Source organism: Dipodomys merriami, unplaced genomic scaffold, assembly GCF_024711535.1.
Source record: "Dipodomys merriami isolate MVZ:Mamm:240054 unplaced genomic scaffold, mDipMer1.0.p SCAF_17, whole genome shotgun sequence".
NCBI classification, from domain to species: domain Eukaryota; kingdom Metazoa; phylum Chordata; class Mammalia; order Rodentia; family Heteromyidae; genus Dipodomys; species Dipodomys merriami.
The window spans coordinates 28,477,897-28,502,030 of record NW_027203048.1 but is presented as its reverse complement, the minus strand read 5'-3'; the positions used below and the strand labels follow the sequence as shown (position 1 = coordinate 28,502,030).

The window sequence follows — 24,134 nt, the reverse complement described above, 5'->3', positions numbered from 1 at the left end:
CAAATTAGATGCTACAGCTGCCAAAGACATATTAAAATGTATATATGCAAATTCCTTAGAGGAACTTGCTTTTCTCATTCTATTTCAGTAGTTTCCATCTCTCTGTTTTAAAATGATAAGTTCATGATGACATAGATCTTTACTAACTTGTTTGGGCCTCTGTAACCCCAATACCTACCACTGTGCCTAACACATAACAAGTATTTAAAGTGAACATTGTTAACGAGTGGACATATTTTCCCTTTGGTTCTTAATTACTGAAACAGCTCAGATCAAGGGATTTGATATTGTTGCATTGTCCTTTTATTTCTCATTTAGCCTTTTGCTGCAAACACTAGGAAGTTTATCATTTTGTTGTAGTTTTACGCATGAGAAAATATGGACTTTTTGTCAAAGTCTCAGATGTAATACATTAAAATATATTTATAAAAGGCCCATTTTATCCTAAAAATTAAGGCCATAAATACAATATTCTAGTTAGGTAAGATGGCATAGATGATATAAATAAGCCTAGAAATATCCCAGAGTATGATATAGGGGAAAATATCATGCAAACTAATTGTGTAAAAATTCTGTGTGACATAATATGCAAAATTTCAGGCATGTGGGTAATAGAAGGCCTAAGTAGGTACTCATCTGCTTCTATCTAGATGTAGAAGCCTAATGAATCTGAAGGTATACTTGCTCACTAATGGAACAGGTTTACATTGGTGAATCATAACATGAGAGGTGTTACATTGAGGAAATATTCTTTTTGTGGAATGATGAACAACTTTTGGTAAATTTCCAAACCCAGTAAATTTTAAATTTCTCCAGGTTTATGTAACAGTATGTAGTATTCTGAAAAAATAATCAACGAGCTATAAAAGTGTGCCAAAGTACCTTCTTTTTAAAAACTTCTTGTGAAATTTTACTCAGATATTAATCTAAATAAATTATTTTTTCTAGATGGACATTTAGTTAACATCAGGATGCTATATGAAGCCTACTGGACTATCCATTGCATTGTAGGAAATCTACAGCACCAGGTTCCTATCTGTAACTGCCAACTCAGCCCCCCAGCTGTGTTGTGCTCAATTGAACACAAATTGATAAGATCTGTGTATCTGAGGGAGTACTATTCTTCCTTTTTCCATCTCTTGTTGTGAATGTAGTAGCAGCTTAGTACATTTCTTTCTTTCCTGCATTCATTTGAGGAACTGATTTCTCTTCCTGACATCAAACCCATTGGTTTCATTCTTTTTCATTCCATCGTTTTTCAGCCTTCAAGTTGTATCCAAGGTATTTTCTACCAGGAAATATCCTGAGCTTGAGACGTGGCCTTCTTCAACTTTTGTCTCAAACTACTGTCACTTCTCAATTCAATGAAATCTGAAAAAATAACTTGCAGTGAGATAGATGGACCTTACAAATTTTTGACTGTATTCTAAATTAAACCGTGCTTGAATTTCAATGCTCTATGATGTATCTATGAAGAAGATATTTTATTGGCTGTATTTCCATGTAATTTCAAAAAATTTTTACTATGTCCATTTTTAAGAATCAGCAAATATAGACCATTATTCTCACATAATTTAATATCTCTCTTGTGTAAGATAGAAAGTATAACTGGAAATAAAATTATTCAAATAGATATTTAAATGAAATCATCTTTACATAAATTATTAGTGTAGATTAGCAAAATGTTTTCTTTTACCCAGTGGTCTTTGCCTTTCAGCTTAGAGTTAGGGTTGCTTCAGAGGTAGAGGACTAGTGGCTTTTAGCATCTACACTACAGGGATTCTAGTTACCATTCTAAAATGCATAGAACAATCCCTACAAGAAATAATTTCTCAGCCCCCAATCTCTATACTGAAATTCATCTCTCTCTCTCTCTCTCTCTCTCTCTCTCTCTCTCTCTCTCTCTCTCTCTCTCTCTCTCTCTCTCTCTCTCTCTCTCTCTCTCTCTCTTTCACACACACACCCAAAGATCTTTATTCAATTAACTGTTAATACTTGTTTTTTGGAATTTGTTTCTTATACTATTTTGTAATTGTTTTGTTATGATAACGGTAAAGGTGATATACAAAGGGGTTACAGTTACATAAATCAGGTACAGAGTACATTTCTTTGGAGAGGGGAGGACCTGTGTGATTATTTGGTGTTCACTGAAATAATTTATTTCTTCAATGAAAGCTTGTCTGAACTCTGAAATAAATAGCTGAGAGATTGATGAGAACAAGGATTTTAATATGACATGCTTATAAATTTTTATCTTTTAAATTTCTGTTGATTTCTCTAAGCCATATATTTCCATTTTCCCTTCTGAATAATATAAATACTTCTATTTATGAAGCTAATTCCTTGACAGATATATAGATTTATAGACATAAGAAAAATATATTATGCAATCACTTTTTCCAACTCCTTTTGGGAGAGAAGTGAAAAAATGCCAGGTGCATTTATATTTTGCCTTAAACTTTAGATTAGGAGATGGTTTTTGTGTTACTGTTCTTCTTAGCATGTAAATGACTTGTGTTTGCATGCACATCCCTGTTTAATTATTCTCTCTGGTTTTGTACTTGCGGAAGTGAGCAAGAAGATGATGCAAACTCCAATTGAAGTATAGTTTTCTCAAAATATCCTCTTCACATACATACTTGGAAGTGAAATAGATGCAACATACATAAATAATAGCAAGGAAAGACCATTTGTGGCTGTGGAACCACTCATCTGTGAGAATATCTGACTTGTAAAATGCAAGGTTAGCAAACGTTAGTGCATGGCAAGTTCTAGCCGTGCAAGTAAAAAGCTCTCCAGGGAAGTTTTTTATTTTGAACTCCCATTTTTTTTCTCCCAAGATGTCAGGAAATTCTTTCCTTGCAGAAACAGTGTGAAGCTCATAGGAAAATGAAAGCCTGAGTAGGAAGGAAACTTACAACCTTTAACTGCTTGGAATCTTGTTGCAATAGGGAAAAAGAAAAGAATGCTTGGATTGCACCAGAAAGAAGGGCAAATGAGGATGGCATACTCATTCTGGAGACGAAGCAGAATTACCCAATCAGAAGTGTGGCCTGCTCTACCCTTATGTTCTTTAGTGTGATTTCACTAACTCTGTTCCTAATGATCTTTTAAAGGGTATGTTTCAGTATGAGTATGTGTAAACTGGTCAGCCCAGTCTATCTATCTGTTGATGTCATTTTCTGCTTCTTGGAGACATCACAAATGATATGGAAGGTAAGTGACCCAATGAGACCCATTTAAAACTAAGCACTCATTTCATTCTGTTTGATGACATAAATACTTGCTTTAATTTAGTATTGTGTGTTTGAATATAGTGATCTTATTCCCTTTTCTTTTTGAGCTCCAGCTCTTACTTTGCAAATGTCGATATGAGCTAAACTACTTTTCTTTATAATTCAAATAAATCAGGAAAGATATTGAAAATAGTCAAGTGTTTTCAGGTCCTTCCCACTATATTCCAGCCTGTGTAGTCCTGAACTCAAACTTGCTTATTAATAAGATCTGGACTCTTCATTGTATTCATTCCTTCAGCTGTACAGAACAGATCTAGTATGTTGTGTTTTCTTGGTTTTCTAATAAAGCAGATCTAAAGTTGGTGCCTGTACTCTACCGAACTCAACGAAACACCTTCTTGAGAACCTCTGTGTTTTAGGAATTCTCCAGGAGAAAGCATGATTTTTAAAATTTTCTTTGGTTGTAAGTTATCTATTAATTCTTAATAAAATAGTCTCAATCTGTGAGATTGCTTTGTACCTTGACTATGAACATAGACAAAAGCAACTAGGTTCAATTATCAACTTTTGAACTTCTCTGAAGTTCAAAAAGTTACTAAGTCTTGTTATTAGCATAGAAGTCTACTTTGAAGTAAGTAGAGCACTGAGCATCAGATGCTCCCTGGGTCCTCAGAGTTCTTGATGCTGTTGAATTCTAAAGCAGTGAGATAGATTACAATAAATCCATAGCAGCCAGTCAACCTCAAAGGGGCAAACTACATCTGGTGAAGCTTCCTATTAATACTGGAAGCCTTGCTTCTTAATATATTTCTGTTTAAAACAAACATAAACAGCTATTACACATCTTAGTCAACTATCAGGCTTTACTTTATTCCAATAATTAAAAATTATATTGAACTTTTAGCTGGCTGGGATTAATATAATAAGTTTCTTTGTACAATTTGGTGAAGAAATTTAATGTTTTAATTTGTTTTCTTGCTGTTTCTTTTACGAAAAATATTTTGAAATTAGTAACAATTCATACGTATAAAAGTCAATGTTAGTATGCAATTCAGTTTTGTATATCTCTATGTTGCCATGAAAGAATTTACTAATTCTTTCATGATACGCAATAGTCCCATGGTAATGAAAAATGTTGTCAAAATCAATGCATTAAAGAAAATCCACCTTGAAAAATGTTTTAAGTTACATTTAGTGAAAAAATCTGCTTTTTTTCACAGAAAGAAAATGTGTGATTTATACATTATATGGATGTTCCAAGAACGGGTTTGAAATATTCATATATTATATAACAAAATTAATCATTTGAATTTTATGGAAAGAATATTGTAACGTCTATTTTGAGAAAAGTGAATATTTCACAATTTACAAATACATACGTACATATATGTGTATATATATGAAATAGTTTCCATGGTATTTCTCTAAATAAATGAAATCAATGCATTATGGATTGTACAGACATGTAAAAGAGATACTCATGGTGATGGAAATGCAATCTATTCCCCTTTCCACTAATGGAAGGAAATATTTTGGAAAGCATGCAGTTAAGCCTATTTTATAATTTATATTTTAATTAAAAATCCCCTAGGTTTTACACCATTGGTTCTATATGCATATAATTTTTTTCTATTGCTGTAGTGCTCTTGAGATTTTATGATACTGGAATTGTATTGGTGGCACCTTATGCTTGAAAGTACTAAATTTGACTCCACAATATTATCTGGGCACTATGATAAAATGTTTATTCTGTCTAGTATCTGCTTATTATGGATGAACATATCATCTTGTCTAGCTTAAAGTTTCTTATTACTTCATTACAGAACATGGCCAAAGAAAGGTTATGGTGTTGAAATGGCTAATTGTAATGTGATTCTTAGTTTACTTGTTCTCAGTTACAATTCTTAATCTTTGGGAAAAATGGAAATATTAGCATTTATATTATTGATCTAAAATATTTAGTGAATGCCTTTGATTCAGTTGTTCATTTATTCCTTAACCAAAATCATATAAAACGTTTAGTCCATTTCAGGAACTATGCTAGACTATTGGCTGCTAGAAAGAAAAATGTCTTGCTTATTTTCTCTAGCTGTAAGTTGAGCTTTGATTAAGTTTTATATTTAATTTTAGTAGAATTTGCATTCTCAATTTCTGGTATACAAACTCAAAGCTAGACAAAAAAATCTTATAGAAAAATGTCTTGTAGAAACAATGTATAGTTGTAAAGGAAAGCGACACTGGGAAATTAAAGATTAGTATGAAGTCAGGTGATCACTGGCTAGTAAAGATTTGCCAGGAAATAGGGATTCCCTTTTACATTCAATAGTATGTGAAAAAAGTCATATGTACAGGAAAGAGATGAGCCACACAAATAAGTTCAGTCTTTTTTTTTATTTTCCTGGAAAATTTTAATCAGTATTCAACACTGAGGACAATTGTTTGGATCTAAATGGATCTCAGTGTCTTCAGCATAAAGTTATTTAAGTCTCTGTGACTTGGTGCTATCTTCAGCAGATATACTTCTTGCTGTTTTTCAAAGATCAAATCAGAGATGTTTGATTTTTGGAATATATTTTTCATCTACCCTGTCAATGTATATGGATTGAAGTAACTGTAATGCTTATATTGCCAAATCATTTTACAAATGTGGATGGTTTCTATGTAACTTTCTGTAAGCAAAAATTCAAAGTAATGTCACATAAATAGAATTCAATGAAACAGCTATACATGAGTATATTTCTCTAAATATAAGATGTTTTCCCACACCCACAGTCCAGGAATATAACAGCCAAAATAACTATATGATAGGTTTTCCCTGTGTGTATCCTGGGGATCTGTATTTATGGGACTTACACACAAAATAAAGGAAATAACCTGAGAGATATTGGATTGAGCAAGTATATACAATTTATGTATTCAGATCTTCTTAGCATTTTTGGTTTATACTGATCTATTGTGAATCCATGAAAGAGAATATAAGGCTTATTGGTGAAAAACTATTTGGCAAACATTTCTCTTTCTATCTATGTTCAAAGTGTAAACTAATGCTGACAGTGTCCTGTGAAGTATTCCTATGCTCATGGCCAGTGACTTCTTGACACACATCTTTCGTAACTGATAAACTTTTGAGATGACTTAAGAAAGCACTGCTTTAAGTGGGCATCTCCAATAGCTCCTATGTCTATGTGGTCTTTCCAGATTATACAGTTTCTAGATCAGTTCTGAGTCCATGTTAAGCAGTTCACAACTGAGGTTCTCTCAGAGTAGACTTGAATTCTAGGAGTTTAAAGCATGCAATTGAACATAACAACACTTAATAATAAAGTTCAGTATTATAGTTAAAGCAAAAGTAGCAATACTGAATATGAACATTTGTATCTATTTTAAGTGAGTCACTTCTTTCATAAACAAGCTCAGGTGGCAAATTCAATCTGTCATTAAAAATATCAATACAGGTGAAGCAGAGTAATTTAGATTCAGAAAAATGTCTCATCATCACAAAGCTTTTTTGTTTTTCTACTTTTGCTTTACTCTTTACATTAATCTTCCCTGATCTACTAATACTGAATTTTCAAATATAATAAATTATACCTCCTAAGAATTAGTGTCTAAGTCAACATGAGCATCTTAGGATCAGGATTGAACAATATTTGCATATTGAGTTTGTTTATAAAGTTTTCATGATTGTTGTTACTACACGGCAGCATTGAATAGTTGCAACATAGACTATATGGCTGGCAAATCATAAAATATTTACTATCTGGCCCTTTCTATAAAAGTTTGCCAAATTCTCACCTAAATTGTAGCCTTTTGTAAAGACTGTATCCAGATGCCAGAATGCTGTTTACATCACACAATATATAATATGTAAAGGCTAACAGAAAACACCAAAGTAATTACCCCCAAAAAACAGCCTGCATTTGTACTGTTAGTGTAAATGACATTCATCTGTTAATTTATACACATCCTATGCATTAATGATGGGATTCAGCACACTAAAATGCTATCTGAGCCTGCATCCTTCAAGCACTGGGTTATTTAATTTTTGCTTCCAGAGGCTTTAATCAAATCCTGCTTATGAAAAACAAACAAACAAATGATTAGCCTTTACAGTACATACACAAACAGGAATTTGACTCATGAATTTCCTAATTATGCTGCACCATTTTGGAAATCAGTTGGTATTCAAATTCTTGCTGTTACTCAATATCCATTTATTTTTGGCAAGGCAGAAGAACTACATAGGATACAAAAATTGTTAAATGTGATAGGGTTAAAATTCAGTTGTACTTCATCTTCTTTATACTGCTTTGTTCATAGAAAACATTTTAAAGAAAGGGAAACAATGAGATCTCTGCCTTATGTATTTTGTGTGATTTCTTTTACAAATTTATAACAATCCTATAGAATAGGTTTCCTTGTCTCTACTTTAAAGGTAGTGACATTGAGTCTCACAATATGAACTGACTCACCTTTATCACCTTAGAGAACAGTTAGTGGTGATGCCCAGTTGGGTGACTCAATCTAAATGCATAAATTTGACTTGTTTCCATTCTCTATAATTTCTATAACCCATGTCTAAAAGAATCAGCCATTGTCATTAGTTTTCCTGTCAAGATGTGCTTTAACCAGTGGACAAAAACACATATTTCTGGTCATATAGTAGCAAGTATTCCTGGAATTGGGTGGAATATAGTTCTGCAATAAGACTTAAATTTCCTTTTGGGTTCTGTCTAAGCAGAAGCCCCCTACATCCTGTGTATTTTGGAACTGAAGCAATTGTAATTTTATCAGAGATGCGAGGTGGTTGTAATTTTATCAGAGATGCAAGGTGGTTCTTCATATCTCCTCTTTATTCTATACACATCACTTGTCAAAAATTAAATGGCAAGATCTTCCACAAATAAAATTTGCTAATGTAATTGTCCTGAGAAGGAATTGTTTGGGAAAACTAGAAAATATGCATGAAGGAAATTCCTTCTTTGGATTTTTCCAAGGTCTCTAGATTTTTTTTTTTTTTGGAAATGGTTCTAGACAAAGTTACATGGAGATGCTTAGGCAGGGTCAGGGTTATAATTCTTGTCTTTGATTTGATAAAAACAGAAGGTTCCACTGGATAGGATTGGTCTAAAAGAGGAATACTGGTGTTTTAGAAAATACATCTGGTTGCCAGTAGCATTTGCTCTGGGTCACAGTTTTTTCATCAGTAAAATATGATTACAAATGGAAGTCCATCTATATTTGAGGCAGACAAAAATTGAATATGTTTATTTGAACCTAAAAATTGATATATTATTTTCAGCTGTTCTTTGGAATTGGGTGGATATTGGTTAAATGGTTGCTTATAAATAATGTTTCCCTCATCTTTTAATACAGGAACCTGTTAGCAATTTAAACACTAAATTTATGACTTTATGTGCATAACCCTTGGTTAAGGAGGTATGCAGCTTTAATCTTGCTTAATTTGAAGTCTACTTTCTAAGTAAGATGGCTGTTATTGATATCATTCTTTTTATAATTGCATTCAAAGAGATAACGTGGAGGACACTTAAGCAAAGTTACAATGCCTTATGTATTTGGTCCTTTGGTTTATCTACTTGCTAAATATCCATTTCAATTTTAGATATCTGAAATTCCAAATTTCTAAATCCCTTACATTTTAAGCTTACCGGTTTATTGGATGAGGGAGGAGAGTGAAATGCTTACCTGATTTTACTCAGCTTGAATTTCAGGAGCCATAAATAGGAATGAAAAATAGCTAGGAAAGAATACCACTCATTCCTGTGTATTCAGATCTAGGGGTAGTTTAGTGATGCTTTCATGCGGAAGTCACTAAACAATGTAACTGATCACCGCCCCTTTATAGAGGGATGACTGTTACCATCACACTTCTGAATTAACTACAGAATGGACATAATTCTCATCATTCCACATTCTTATTAGAACCAGAAAATGTTCTTCTATTTACTAGATTAGCATCACTGAAGGCAGTATTGAAAACTGATAAAAGAGAACTTTAATCTATATATTTCTCATATACAATTGATTGGTAGTTTTTTAATTGTTTTATTTCATTTATATAATAAACAATGCTTTATTATTAATATAACAAGTCTTGAACTCAGAATCTATACTTCAGTGAAGCTTGAAATCAGAGCCTGTTTTATGGCCTTATCTCTCAAGTCTAGCACTCTTCCACTTGTACCATACCTCTGTTTCCAGCTTCTTGTTGGTTAACTAGAGATGGCAGTCTATGGAATTTGTCTGCCTGGCTGGCTATAAACAGTTGTCCTCAGATCTCACCCTCCTGAATAGATAGGATTACAAGCTCCAGTCATTGGCACTAAACTTGAATTGTTTTACTTGCATGGAAGGTGTAATACCCTAAAAGTCATATGCAAGAGGCCCAATTTAAATGAAACCTTTGAGTTATTATTTTCATTAAAAATGCAAAGAAATGCCACCATGAATGCCTTTCTGTTTTTGATGTTTAAAAATCAAATTGTTAGAGAAGTGAAAGCAATTATATTATAATATCACAGATTTAATTGTGCCAAAGCATTTGCATTCAATCCAACACAAATCTTTTATAAATAGTGAATCATGAAGTTTATTATAATTATAAAATATAATTTGATTCTAAAACTTTATTAAAATGCTTTAATTTGGTAAAAAAAATAATTGCTATTAAAATGTTACTAAGTATATAATAAAGTTTTAAAATTATACTCATAAAACAGTGCTAGTATTTTGCAGAAGATGGTTTTTATAAGAAGCTTAATGATGATTCATTATATTAATAGAATTAAATCCATTTAAGCTTTTTTTTTTTTTTTTTTTTTTTTTGCTGATCGTGGGGCTTGAACTCAGTGTCCAGGTGCTGTCCCTGAGCTTCTTTGTGCTCTACCACTTGAGCCACAGCACCACTTCCTGCTTTTTAGAAATAGTTTATTGGAGATATGAGTCATGGACTTTCCTACCCAGGCTGGCTTCGAACCACGATCCTCAGTTCTCAACTGCTGCAGTAGCTAGGATGACAGGTGTGAGCCACCAGCGCCTGGCTTACACGTGATTCTTGTGATTTATGCTTGATAAGAAATGTACTCATTACCTTGCTCATGTAACTGTAACCCCTCCATTGTACAGTATTTTCACAATAAAAAACTTATTAGAACTTTGCCAAGCCTTACAATATAGAGGAAAGAGCACAGACTTTGGGATCAGAAGACCTGATTTTACCATTTAACCAATCAAGCTTCACTTATTTGTTACTATTCATCACTTGCCATGTGGTAGGCCTTTTGCTAAAATTGTGCATATGATGATGAATGATATACATACATATATATATATGTGTGTATATGTATATATATTATATATATATATATAATTTGTACACTTCTGGGTCCCCATAGGCACTTCCTATGTTATATTGAAAATGTTATTTTAATAATAAAAGAAAATGGTACAAGAGGAAATACTTTGTGGATTTAAGTGACAGTTGTACTCTACTCTAGCAATGTAGTCATATTATTAACCCCATTCAACAATAAACATGATAATGGGAATGCCTAAACAATTAATCTTGAACTGCCCAATAATTTGAATGGAAGCTATATTACATAGTCTTGTTTATTTTGTAAAAAAATACTTCTTTCTTGTTTTTCAAAGTTCTTACTTTTGATATGACAGTATAACTTAAGAAGGGTCATTATAGCAAAGAAATCCTGCTTATGAAAAGAATTCATCTCTATTCTACTTCAATTAAAATGGATATTTAAGACTCACTAAAATATGTTTATTAAGAAACTCTACATATACTCACTGCACTAAAATCTAAATAAAATAAGAGGGACAGCAAAGATTCAGCTGTTATGCTATATAAGGAAGGAGTCACTCATTATTGTAGTATGCTGCCTAACATCATTAAATAGCTATCATCTGTACATACTATGTTTATACATTTGTCATTATGGTATAAAGGGTTTTACCTTCTTTGTGATGAGCAAAAATAACTGCATGAAGAAAGTTTAAACATAGAGCAAATTTTCTTTTTTTGCAAATTAGAATTTTTTAAATCTTATAAATGGAGCTAGATTGTTTGAATTAATGCGGTGGCATACTCTTCATATCTCATAACTTCTGGATCCCTGTTCTCTCCAATTCCATTTTCAAGAACTATGAGATTAAATCATTACTTTTGTAGGCTTTTCATGGCAATTCCTGCCTATAATTCAAGCTATTCAAGAGGTGGAGGTAGGACGACCATGATTCTAGATAAGCCATAGGAAAAGAATGAGAATTTATATGGAAAAGAATCTAAGATTTAAACAAAGAAGAGAGAAAAGAAATAACCAATCCTTGGTGTGGATCAGTGGGAAGAGTGGTAGCCAATGAATGAAAGTACTAGGTACCAACTTTAACTTTGAATCCCTATCTCAGACCTAAAAAATAAAAGAAAAAAAAACAGAAACACAAAAAAAGAAAAGAAATGGGAGTTTGGCTCAACTTACACAGATTTTGCCTAGCAAGAGGGAGACTGTGAGTTCAATCTCAGAATATCAAACACACCCACAAACAAAATATAATATTATTCTTTTTGTTGAGTGCCTAGAATTACCAAGGATTTCTAGTTTATCTTAGAGAATCGACATCTAATCTGGATTATGACTATTCATTCAAATCATCTTCCTCTCAAGATACTAAAATATTTATGTGTATATACAAATTTCACTTTTATGATATAATTTCCATTAGTAGGCACATTAAAAATGACCTTGATCTGATCTTTCAATCAAATTTTATTTCATAAGTTTCCATAATGCTCTAGGAGTAGCATATACATTTTTTAAAACAGAAGAGGCTGCTTATTTAGCATTTTGGAAAACACTTTTCTGCTCTCTTCCCATTGCGTTTTCCCATGAGTTGAATATTACTTAAACCCTCAGTTTAGTAAATTTTAAATATAATCTACTTGAGAGATCTGTAAGATACCCATTGCCTAGATTAGTATGTACGTGCCTGACTCTCATTGTGAATAACTATTAACCAGTCCACATCTGTCCATATTGTATTAACAAGTGTCTTTTTGTTATAGTGATATCAAAAATGTATTATGTCTCATATTTATTATTCCAACATATATTTACTGTCTGAAATTCAGATAAATATCTGGTTATGTTGTGTACTCTCTTTCAAGATATTCTAATATTAGGGGGCTGGTCTTAAAGTCAAATGACCTCTTTATCCTTTGGGATTGCTTGTTATTCTTCATACTTTATTGACTAGACAATAGATTATGTGCTTGGGACATCTGAATTAAATGTGACTGTTCTAGGTCACTGAGGTCAGAAAGTATACTTTTATTTCATACTTTCATACTTTCCTGTGGAATGATGATGATGAAAAGGTGCACTTTTCTACAACCAGTAAACAACATTTCATCCTAGGAAGAAGCCTATTATCTTGAAATCCTTAACCTAAACTTGGCAAGTCTGTTTAAACTATGTACATTTTCATTCTTTAGGTGGAACTTTTTGGTCTATCATTTCACCTTCTAGAAGTTGCTGCAGCTTTTGTCCCCCTCTTCAATTCTGCATTTGACATTTTTATATCCAAGTTCTTTTGTTCATTTTGCTTAGAGTTCTTATGTTGTGTGCTACTTCTATGAAATAGACCTTTAGCAGGTTCTCAGCTTTTAATGGAATTGACTAGATGTTTGGCTACTTCTTTTATCCTTTTGTAATTCCTTGTCCCTCCTGTATTAAAGTCCTTCAAAAATTATGTACTTGGTATTTTATGGCATAATGCTCAAAAAGAGGCTTTTAACATTAAGAAAATGGCCTTTGACTTACTGTTTAGCATGATAATACATTTAAGTAATAGTGAGGTACCAGGTACTTTTTACTAATTTTAAAATCAATGTGTTATTTTTTCTTTTTGGAAGGCAATTATATATATATATATATATATATATATATATATATATATACATGTATATATATTTATATGAAAGAAGGTGTTAGATTATTAAATTAAATTACTTAGAAACTAACTATATTCAGCATATGGCACTCTGCTTTTTAAGACAAAGGACTTAACATGAAAAGTATAATCCTTGTCTATAGTTAGAATTAGTCAAAAAGGTTATAAAAGAAATACAGGAAAATTTTTATTAGCATTTATTTCTCAATTGTTAGTTGGAAATTAAAATTGGAAATCTTACACAGTTCTTCATGTTGCATAATTTCAATAAGTAGTTCTCAAGTAAATTACTGTTTCTTTTAAAACTTTGTAACTTTTTTTATTATTTCATTTAAGGAACAAAAACAAGGCATGTTGTAACTTGATATTAAAAGAGATGTTTTCATGCCAGATGCCAGTTGGTCAATCATGTGATCCTAACTACTGAGGAGGGCGGGATGTGAGTAAAGGCATTTAGAAGCCAGTTGGGGTAGGAAAGTCTGTGAGACTATTATATATCCAATTAACTACCAAAAAAAAAAAAAAAAAGAAAAGCCAGACATGGAGCTGTGGCTCTAGTGGTAGAACATTCACCTCAAGCAAAATTCAGGGGAGAACAGAAAAGCCCTGATTTCATGCTCTAGAACTGGAACACAAAGACAAGGGAGACAGGATTTCAAGGAAATTCTAGCTTTAAAAATGCTTAGCAGCCAGGTGCCTGTGGCTCATGCCTGTAATCCTAGCTACTCAGGAGGCTGAGATCTAAGTATAGTGGTTCAAAGCCAGCCTGGGCAGGAACACCTGTTAGACTCTTATCTCCAGTAAATCACTAGAAAACCGGAAGTGTGTTATGGCTCAAGTGGTAGAGCGCTTTCCTTGAGCTGAAGAGCACTGGGACAGTGCCTAAGCCCAGTTCAAGCCCCATTACCCACACACAAAAAAAAGCTTAACACTGTTGCCCAATAGAACTTTCTATGATGATAGAAATGTTCACAACTTGTACTGTAGTAGCCATTAATTCTATATGCTTGTTGATTATGTACAATGCTCTTGTGCAACTGAGGGACTAATTGTTATTGAATGCAATTACCCACATGTTTCTGGTGGCTATCATGTTGGACTATATACAGTTAGGGAATGTTTCTCTTTCTGAACAATGTAGTATATTCTTTTCATTCCAGCACTCAGGCAGCAGAAACAGGGGAATCCTGAGTAGCATTTCCATGTGAGGGCTTATAGCCATTCTCTGTCTCAACAAACCAGCAGAGAATATTGCTCAGGCCCTGGGTTCAATTACTAGCATCCAAAGAAAATAAATAGTAATGGAAATTTAAAATTTATTTAACGCTTGTTATTAAAGACTTATATGGTTGCATTGATGTTGAGTATGCAATGTCTTTGTTTAATGGTGCTGGGGATTAGGAAAGAGCTTTTGAGTTGAAGTAGTTAGGATACTAAATTAACAATTATTATTATTTTTTTTTTTTTTGTCGGTCGTGGGGCTTGAACTCTGGGCCTGGGCGTTGTCCCTTAGCTCTTCAACTCAAGGCGAGCACTCTACCACTTGAGCTACAGCGCCACTTCCGGTTTTCTGGTGGTTTTATTGGAGATAGGAGTCTCACAGTCTCTCCTGCCCGGGCTGGCTTTGAACCGCGATCCTCAGATCTCAGCCTCCTGAGTAGCTAGGATTACAGGCGTGAGCCACCAGCGCCCGGCTAAATTAACAATTATTTTAAAGAAGCTTCTAATGAGTCATAATTTAATGTGATGCATTTGAAAGTTAATTTTTTTTAGCTCAGAAACTGTTTATGTCCAGAAAATGCTGAGAGAAAACAGTTTAGACAGATGTCAAGAGACAGTTTGGTAGATCACTATTTCTATCTTGCCATCAAAAATAATGGATGGAACTACTGTGAGTGAGTGAGTGATAGACTAACATTTTAAGTTGTTGTATAAATTTTTTCTTCATATTTATATATGTTTTCTAAAGCAGGCCTGATTATTTCAGAGAAACATTAGATGTGTGAGGCTTAAAATCTTGGATCTGCATTTGGATTAGTAAATCAACAGATAAAGGATACATTTTTGAAGCTCATGGGTCCCTCTGGCCCATGGGCTAACATTCATAGTAGTTCAATAGGTTTCAAATATCAGCTCAAAGAACCACATTTATAACATCTTCAGAGACACGGGGGTGGTCACATCTGTGACCAAACAGTTTTGGCCTGAGTCTGTGATATGAACCACTTGATTTACAAAAGCAAATTTGAGTTTGGGCAAGATCTGAAACTACTTCCCAGTTCCAGGAGACTTACTGTACATCAAACATGTCAAGAGAAGAAAATCATATTTGTATTGGATGTGCATATTATCACTACAAAAAGGAAAATCCACTTTTTGTGACAAATTCATATTATTCTACCTCACTTATCAAAATATCTGGCTTTGTATGAAAATATTTTTAGTTTCCGACATTTTAAAGGGAAAGCAAAGATGTGAGGACAGTGAATGAAATGAGTCATTGCCTTAAAAATTTCAAGACAGCAAGGAACTTGTGGAATAATCTCTTTACTTTAAATAGAGAGTTTAGGGTAAATGAATTTATATACCTGGGCTTGTTTACTGTAGAAGGAAAGCTAAGATTTTTTAATTGTAGATCACTGGTGGGAAATATTTGTTCCTGAGATACAGGGAGACTTTGAGACACTTTTTTTTGTTTTGCTTACTAAAGAGATTTTTCTTAAACTATACAATTAGCAAATGATTGAAATTTAAAAAAATTTTTTTCCCTAACAATTTTCTATCTGCTTGTGTCTGGATTAATGAAATACTTTTGCCTACTTACAGTTAGTCTTCTTGCTCCTTTATTCTATTCCATTTATAATGGATAGTCAAGTCGATAGTTTGAGGAACATGATCTATCTTTAGTAGGCATTGTATCATTGCCTTTCAAGTTCAGGTTCTTTTCAAAACACTCTCTGAAATCCGTAAAAGCCTACTAAATTATCCTTAAAACCTACTTTCATAAACACACTGACAATCTTCTACTTTCTTTTGGGGTAACTTGGTCAAGTTACTCAGCCACATGGAGTTAACTAAGAAAATAAATGCAAAGGTTATATCCAGTCACTTGTGAGAGTACATTTAAAATGGCAAGTCTATTCAAGTAGCAATAGATTACTTTTTATTTCTGTAAAGGGCATTTGAAACAAGTTGCATGAGATTTTCATAACATTTAATCATTTTTATTAAAAATTAACTTCACTCTGATTTCTGCTTTGCATCAATTGCTTTTAAAGAATACAATAATGATCTGAGTTAACTCAATATTACTACATCACTTGTTTCTGCAGAAGCTCACAAATTACAAATATTATTAGTTTTTTTTTTCCTATGAACTTTTTGATATTGGAACAATGAGGTCTTGGAAACCTCTGTAATGGAGTTCAGCTTTAGTGGACATTGGATAAATGACTTTAATCTTTGGAGAGTAGATGAATCTTCACAACATTCTTCCTCCAGTGTAAATGAAGTTTACTAAATATTTGTATTTTAAAGTAAATTTACTAAATATTTCTATTTTTAAGTAATATTTAGTCAAACGTGAGAGACTTAGAATAGTGTACTTCAATCTATTTAAGTATTTCAGCCACAGAGATCTATTTCTTATGCTTTTCAGTTTAAGACTTTCTAGCTCTAAATTACAAAACTTAACATATCTTGATTTTGCCAGTAAACATGAGCAACTAAAAGTTCTGAGTACCTGAAAATTGTTTTTAGTGTGCAGCGAATTTGCTTTCTGACTTATTTCATACAGGTGCAGGGTCTTATTGCAAAAAATTAGCAGTATAAAGTATTTTTTGTTTGAAATAAAATGTTTTTCCTTATATACAATAATGTTTGTTTAATTGGTAGAACCATCACATTACATAAACTGATTTATTTTTTATGTAGAATATTATGCAAATTTAACTTGTGAAGCACAAAATTTAGGACTTCTTTTTATAATTCACTTTAGTCATGTATTTATGCAAATCTCTATTTCCTCAGAAAATACTTTTGCTTTAGTTTGTTTAATTTTTTAATTTTTAATTTTTGTTTTTTTAGAATAGTGGAATCTTTATTATACAGTTAACAGGCTACAGGCTGCCAGTTGTTACAAAGACCTGCAACACACAAATAAACATAACCCAGCTAGGAAACATGCTAAAGAGGAAAGAAATAACAAGAACAATACCAACAAGGTAATTCAGCTCCAATGGAGAGCTGAATTGGGACTCCATGATGACTGGAGACAAGCCAGGAGACAGGATACAGGACATAGGACACGATCACAGAGACACAGGTGGCATGGAGTCCAGCAGCTAGGCTGGTCCAGGCCTAAAGTAGGTCATCACAGTGGGCAGATCCTCAGGAAATTCCCAGTCCTGGGCACCAGACTGACAGATTCAGTAACCTATCAGCCAAGTGCCCGCCCCTGCCTCTAGAGTCCAGGCACACCCATTACCTGGGAGGCAGGCTATAGTAGTGGGGTGGGGGTCATTCCTTCCCCCAGCATGAAGACAAGATGCCAGACCCTACCATCTACCAGGTGGCCAATATGGCACCTGCCAGACCTGGCCTCCTTACTTCGTTCCCTCCTTTTTTCTTATGTACGTGAAATCAAATCATTAATTTCTCTGTAAAAGGACCAAATTTTTGCTTAGGCTGTTTACCCTGTAATTTATGGAGTCTCCAGCAGTTTAAAAGTTGGCTTCATATGACTGGTGCCAAACAGTAGGGGACTTTGCCCTGATTTCCTATGTCAGGTAGGTTCTGATTTACAAATCTATGTCCCACAAAAGAATGTCCTGGAACCAAAGTCTTACATTAGGCAGATCCAAAATAGTCTTTCGCCAGGTATCAGTTGCAGGTGATGGAGTCAGGCAAGAAGGAGTCCAGTCCACATTGACCACGGTGGAGGTGGTCAGGATGATGTAGTCTCCAGATGCTGCCAGGCCATTTTTGAACTTGACTCAAAACAGGAATCTCCAGGTTAGAAGAGATGGGCTTGACCGCAGCAGCAATGTCTCCCAGCAGCTCTGGTAGATTGTCACACCTCCTGCTGAGGTACCTGCCATTTCTGCACAAACTGGTTAAAGAAGCTCAACCTATGGTCTGACCTTATGGTCTGACCTTGGTGAAATTTCCCACTACCTTCCTGGTTGTATACTGGCTCTTGCAGGCCGCAGCCCCATTGGTTTTTAAGACAGTTTAGGCAGTAGCTCCTCCTGGTTAATTTACCAAGGTTACAACTTTTTAATAACCAGAGAACTTCTTTTGTTTTTGTTTTTGTTTTTGATTTGGTCAGTTGTGGGGCCTGAACTCTGGGTCTGGTGTTGTCCCTCAGCTCTTCAGCTCAATGCTAGCACTCTACCACTTGAGCCACAGCGCCACTTCCACCTTTTTCTGCTTATGTCGTGCTGAGGAATCAAACCCAGGGCTTCATGCATGCAAGGCAAGCATTCTACCACTGAGCAACCTTCCCAGCCCACAGAGAACTTCTTCAAGCTGACTCAGGGGCATTGAGTCAGGAACTCCAAACTGGAAATTATATACAACATTTATGTTTTAACAGATGCACAGACCTTTTCTCCAGCTACAGCAGTGTAGCTTGTTCAGCAGACTAATTTGCAAAAGCATCTTTCTGGCTGACTAGGAACATGATCTCTAGTGACCCTAACCATGCCTAAGTTACTCTGTAGGCCTGTAGATAGATCTCAATAGGGACACAATCTCAGGTCCACAATTTTCTTTTCTGAATAGGTGAATTTAGGTGGATGCCGCTAGCTAAAAAGTTACTGCCAATTCGAGCTTTTAGCAAATACAGGGGAGTTGGGATTTTAAACTATCCCCCGCATTCATTTCATTTTTGTATTAGTCCTGGAGCTTGAAATCAAGCCTTGGCACTGTACCTCAGTTTTTGTGCTCAAGGCTTGTACTCTGTCCCTTGATTGGAATAAAGAGTCTCACAGACTTTCCTGCTTGGGCTAGCATCAAACAAGATCCTTAGATCTCAGCCTCATGAGTAGCTAAGATTACAGACGTGAGCACCAGTGAGCCACTGGTACTCAATTTTGAGCCATCGGTATGTGGCTTATGCTTTTTATTTTTATTTTTATTTTAGAAAAAAATAAATAGATATGTTTGGACTGGACTGGGAACTGAATCACAGATGAATAGAGTCCAAAGTATTTGAATGCTTATTTTTAAAAAGTGTCTGTATTCATTTGTGAGAGAAAAAAGAAAGAGTGCTTGATACTTAGCAGGAATTTATTTACTTTCTATCTTAGTGATAGAAAACTAGGACACCTTGACAAGTATTCTTTGTTGCTGACACTCTTTTGAGTACTGACTACAAGGTTGATAGGTAGGGAAGGTAGGTAGGAGAACACTTAAGTATATCCACATGCTTCAACCCTAGGGCTTGTCTGTAATACTTTGTAAAATATGCTTAGTTCAGACTATTAGACAGGCAAGCACTGCTCGCCTGACCCAGTTTTCCATGGAGAGTAATGTAGCAGCGCTGATTGAACTCAAGAAAGAGAGTTTGCGGTAAGCACTTTGCTCAATGTTATCTGTCAACTTCATATCAGGACGCATTCATTTCTCAGCAAGCAATAAAAATAAACCTGAGTGGCATGAGCACACACATCATAGACTGTACTTGTCACCATTCTTCCAGTCCCTGCTAACTGCAATACACCATTCCTGAGTCCAACTGCTGAAATGAACATAGAAATGTTAACCCTTGAGGAGGATGAGCTGTAGGACAGTAATAAGGCTACAAAACCCAAGCCAGATCTGTTGTTTCACTCCTTACAATAACCTTTCAGGAAAAGAAAAAAATCAAATTATAGCTTATGTGAGTCACTCAATATACTATAATATGTCGGCTAATAATTATTAAATTTTACTAGATCCATTGAAGAGCTGAAGTAGCAGAAAAATTTGCCATTTTTATACCAACTTACCTTCCTTTTTTCTTCCATACCTCCTTCCTCCTCTCTCTTACCATTCTCTCTTCTTTCTTCCCTCCTCAATCGCTCTCGATATTTATCTCTATCTCTCCCCTCACTATCTCTACCTCCTTGATCTCTATCTCTTCTTTTCCCCCTGTCTTGCTGCTCTGTTTTGCTTTCCTTTTTTGAAAGCTGCCATTAACCAACTGGAACATTTTGAATGAAACACCAAAGATACTTTGGTGAAAACATATTCCTAGGTAAAATGGATTTATATTTCTAAGTGTGATGGCAGGAACAGCCCTGTGGCTGTAATTGGTTTGCAGTTTTCCCTCCTCCCACTCCTGAGCAGTGAGGAAGAGGAAAGATCTTCTTGGCTCCCTCCATCCCTGAACACTAGGACTCCACAGAGCATGGGTGGGCAAGCCTTCACATTTCATTTAGGTGGATTTAGAACAATAAGTTTAGGTCATCTGTTAAAATGTCCTTAAAACTTGCCAGATCTTTCCCAAGGCTATTTCTTTCCTCTCTTACACCTCCATAAGAGATCTTGATGCTTCCTTTTCTGTCTTAACTTCCCGTTGCGTGTGACCAGTGCTTCTGTTCTTCTGTTTGACTACTGCATAAATCCACAGTCTGGGTGATTTCCTCCATTCCCCAGTCCCTGAAGCAAACCCAGACTATTGAGGTTTTCTAAAGGCTTTCACTGTAAATTATAAAAGAAAACTAAAGTGAAACAAAGCTGCCTCCGGGACCACCATGGGAACCAGACACTGCTCTAATGGCATGTAATACCCCAAATGAGGAGTCAAGTCTTAAGCAACCTGAGGAGTTGAAAAGTTGAGGACAGACACTATCAAGCTCAATGCATGGCAGAATGCACAGGATGTTAATTCCTCTTGGTGGTGGTTGCTACCAGTTCTTTTGCTGCCCTGTACCCATCTAGAAGAGCATGGGTCAGGTGCAGTGCAGTAGTATGGATAAAGAAAAAGATTCAAAGTAAATGAAATGAGCTCGTCACAAGCAACTCACAGGGAAAAATAAATGATGCCAAAGAGAAGGAATGATGCCCCAATGATGTTAGCCAAATCTTACTGTGAGTTAGGTCACACAACTTGAACACTGTTGTATATTCAGATGAAAATAGTCATAGTATGAAACTTGTGCACTGATTACAGGGAAAACAGTTACTTGTGACATTTCATTCCAAGCTTCAATTTGTTCATTCATCATGACTAAGTTTCTTATTTTTTTTCATACTGAAACAATTCATTTTCTTATTTTTAAATCTTTTCTGACAAGCAGATAGGTAAAATTCTCTGCAAAGAATATTGTCACTTAAGTCGTTGCCCCTGAATTCTTATAAACTAAGGGCAAATAGAAAAATCATATAAATATTCTTGCATTAATTAAAAGATAAGATTTAAAGGAGCCTGATACTTCCCCCATATCATAATCCTATATAATGTAACATATTCTGGTGCCTAGTTTCCATCTTTGTGAAACATGTGAAACATGTCTTATCTGAAAGAATAATACAATTTCTACTAGCATTTTCACAGCTTTTGATTTATGTTTTTATAGTAAAACAAAACCCCATAAAAACAGAAACCACAAGAAAAGGAATGAGATCTTTATAGGAAGTAAGGTTATCAGAGTAACGTTTATTACTAAGAGGCTAATTCATGTATTCAGCAAAGACTGTCAGCAGAATTAAGAAGACTGGTTTTGTGCACGTTAAGGAAGCTTTCCTAACTTGCCAATGTCCATATGTAAGGTCAGTTGAATTGCTTTCAATCTTCTACTAAGCCAAAATAAATTATTTCCCCCTTATTGTGTCTTGCCAAAATTCAGATCTACTGTTTTGTAACTTAAAATGAAATAAACCTCGACTGAAGAACAGTACACAAACACACAGCAGAAGTTTGTGTGATGAGGATAACCATTTTCTTCTGAATGGATATGTGTTATTTAGACTAAAATAATAGAATGGAGCAAAGAAAGGTGCCTGGAGAGTGGGTGTAAATGGTAGCACTACCATCAGTCAAAATAACATCGAAGTTCTGAAATAATGCAAGGGTGACTTTTATATTAACAAAAATAGGTCATCTAAAACCAACAAATGGATACCAAAAAGGGATATGTACAACAAAACTGAGATTTTTCTTTGTTATATTTTGCTTTTATATATCCTGCTGTTGGATCTGAAAACTATGGGAACTCAAGAGTCTTTTTCAAGCCAGGTTTTTCTTTTTCTCCTATATTGAAATTAGTGTATCACCTTTCCTTTTTTCTAGCACTTTGATTTTTTTTTCTACAAAATTTAAATTTTCAGCAACCAATTTTCTGAACATGATCGAGTCAAGATTTGCTTACACATTGGATATATGACTTGGTTTTACACACAGGAAATCTGTTAGGCAAGCTTGTCCTCTTCTGAAGAATTGAGAAAAGGGATGGATGGGAAGACAGGATAGGGTAGGCTGGTAGCACCACCTATGGGTCAGTCCTCATTTAAGCGAAAAGAATTCTTTTTCTGGGGACTGATTTATGTCCTTGACTTTATGACCATATTTCCTTTCCTAGTATATTATTTAGCACTATTCTAAGATAGATGTCAATCCTAGATTGGTTCTATTTTATTTTTCACTTTTTCTTACTATACATTTATTTATACAGCTTGACCCAAATTCCTACTGTGACATTGCTATTCAAAAACCATTATTTCTAATCATTCACTTACAGAAATTAAATAATGTCATAGTAATTGACAGACCATCTGATTTTATGATTTTTATGATTTTATGATTTCATGATTTTTATTGTGCATAGAAATCTTATTTTCAAAACCATTTTATACAGAACATATAGTTTCAAGGACCAGTAAATATAAAACTCAAATGTATCTTAAACATTGAATGTTCTATTTCCACTATAAAGCAATGAAACAATATTTTATTATATGTGCTCACAGCCTGTCAAAGTCACTGTGGAAAGTAAAATTTTTGTCTAATTTCTTATTTAATACGTTGAAAACCAAAACCAAATTAAAAGTGAATTATCACATGCTAGTTCTTTGAATCATTTTTGTTGGTTTTGGGTTGTTGTTGTTGTTGTGGTTGTTGTTGTTGTTTTCCAAAGCAAACTCTTGCAAACCAAGTGTTTGTGTAAAGTTGTTAGGTCCATATTTAACAGCTGTGAGTTTATTTCTATAATATATTGGCACAACATCAATAATGATGTGTGTGTATTTAATTTACAAGCTAATATCATTTAAAAATTCAGTGATTTTTAAATCTTCTCTAACTTTATTCATTAGAAAGGAATTCTTAAAGCCTTATAAGTGGTACATTTATACTTGCTTTTGCTCTCAAGTTTCTATATTCACCTTTGTTGTGTTTTTGGAAATGCCTTTGATCAAATGATCACTTTGTAGAACATAGTTAACCAAACAGCTATGAAGGGATGAGTCTAGAATGTTAACATTGATATAATTTGCTATTGAAAAGTTTTGAAAACTTGCTCTTGCCCTAAGCCCCTAAGACAACTCACTTTTCAGCTCCCAAGTACTGTTTGTCAAATGGCTTTTAGTAGGTAGTAATAATAGTTTATATATCATATACTAATGGGTTGTATGTAGGAAATGCATATCAAACCTGCTTCTATATGGTTTGTACTTCATATGGTACATATGGAAATTTAGTTAAATATATAATCCTGTTTACATAAATAAAAAATATAAGGAAAATTTTGCTGAATATTGTCAATAGATTAAATAATATTCATGCCCACATCCCAAAGAGAAGTTCAAAATGATTAAATTTTGACAAATGAGCTGAACATGCAGTTCCCAAATGGATTTCTTTTGCAATGCTCAGTTTTTCTAAGATTATTTTAAGATTATAATTTTAATAAATTATGGTTGATCAACCCT

The 24,134-nt window shown here is 34.1% G+C and overlaps 1 protein-coding gene across 45 annotated transcripts in view; it reads left to right on the top strand.

Annotated features, from left to right (window-relative positions):
• Window positions 1–24,134, top strand: part of Nrxn1 (neurexin 1) — a 1,041,346-nt gene that overhangs the window by 82,851 nt on the left and 934,361 nt on the right. The gene's annotated exons all lie outside the window — the stretch shown is intronic.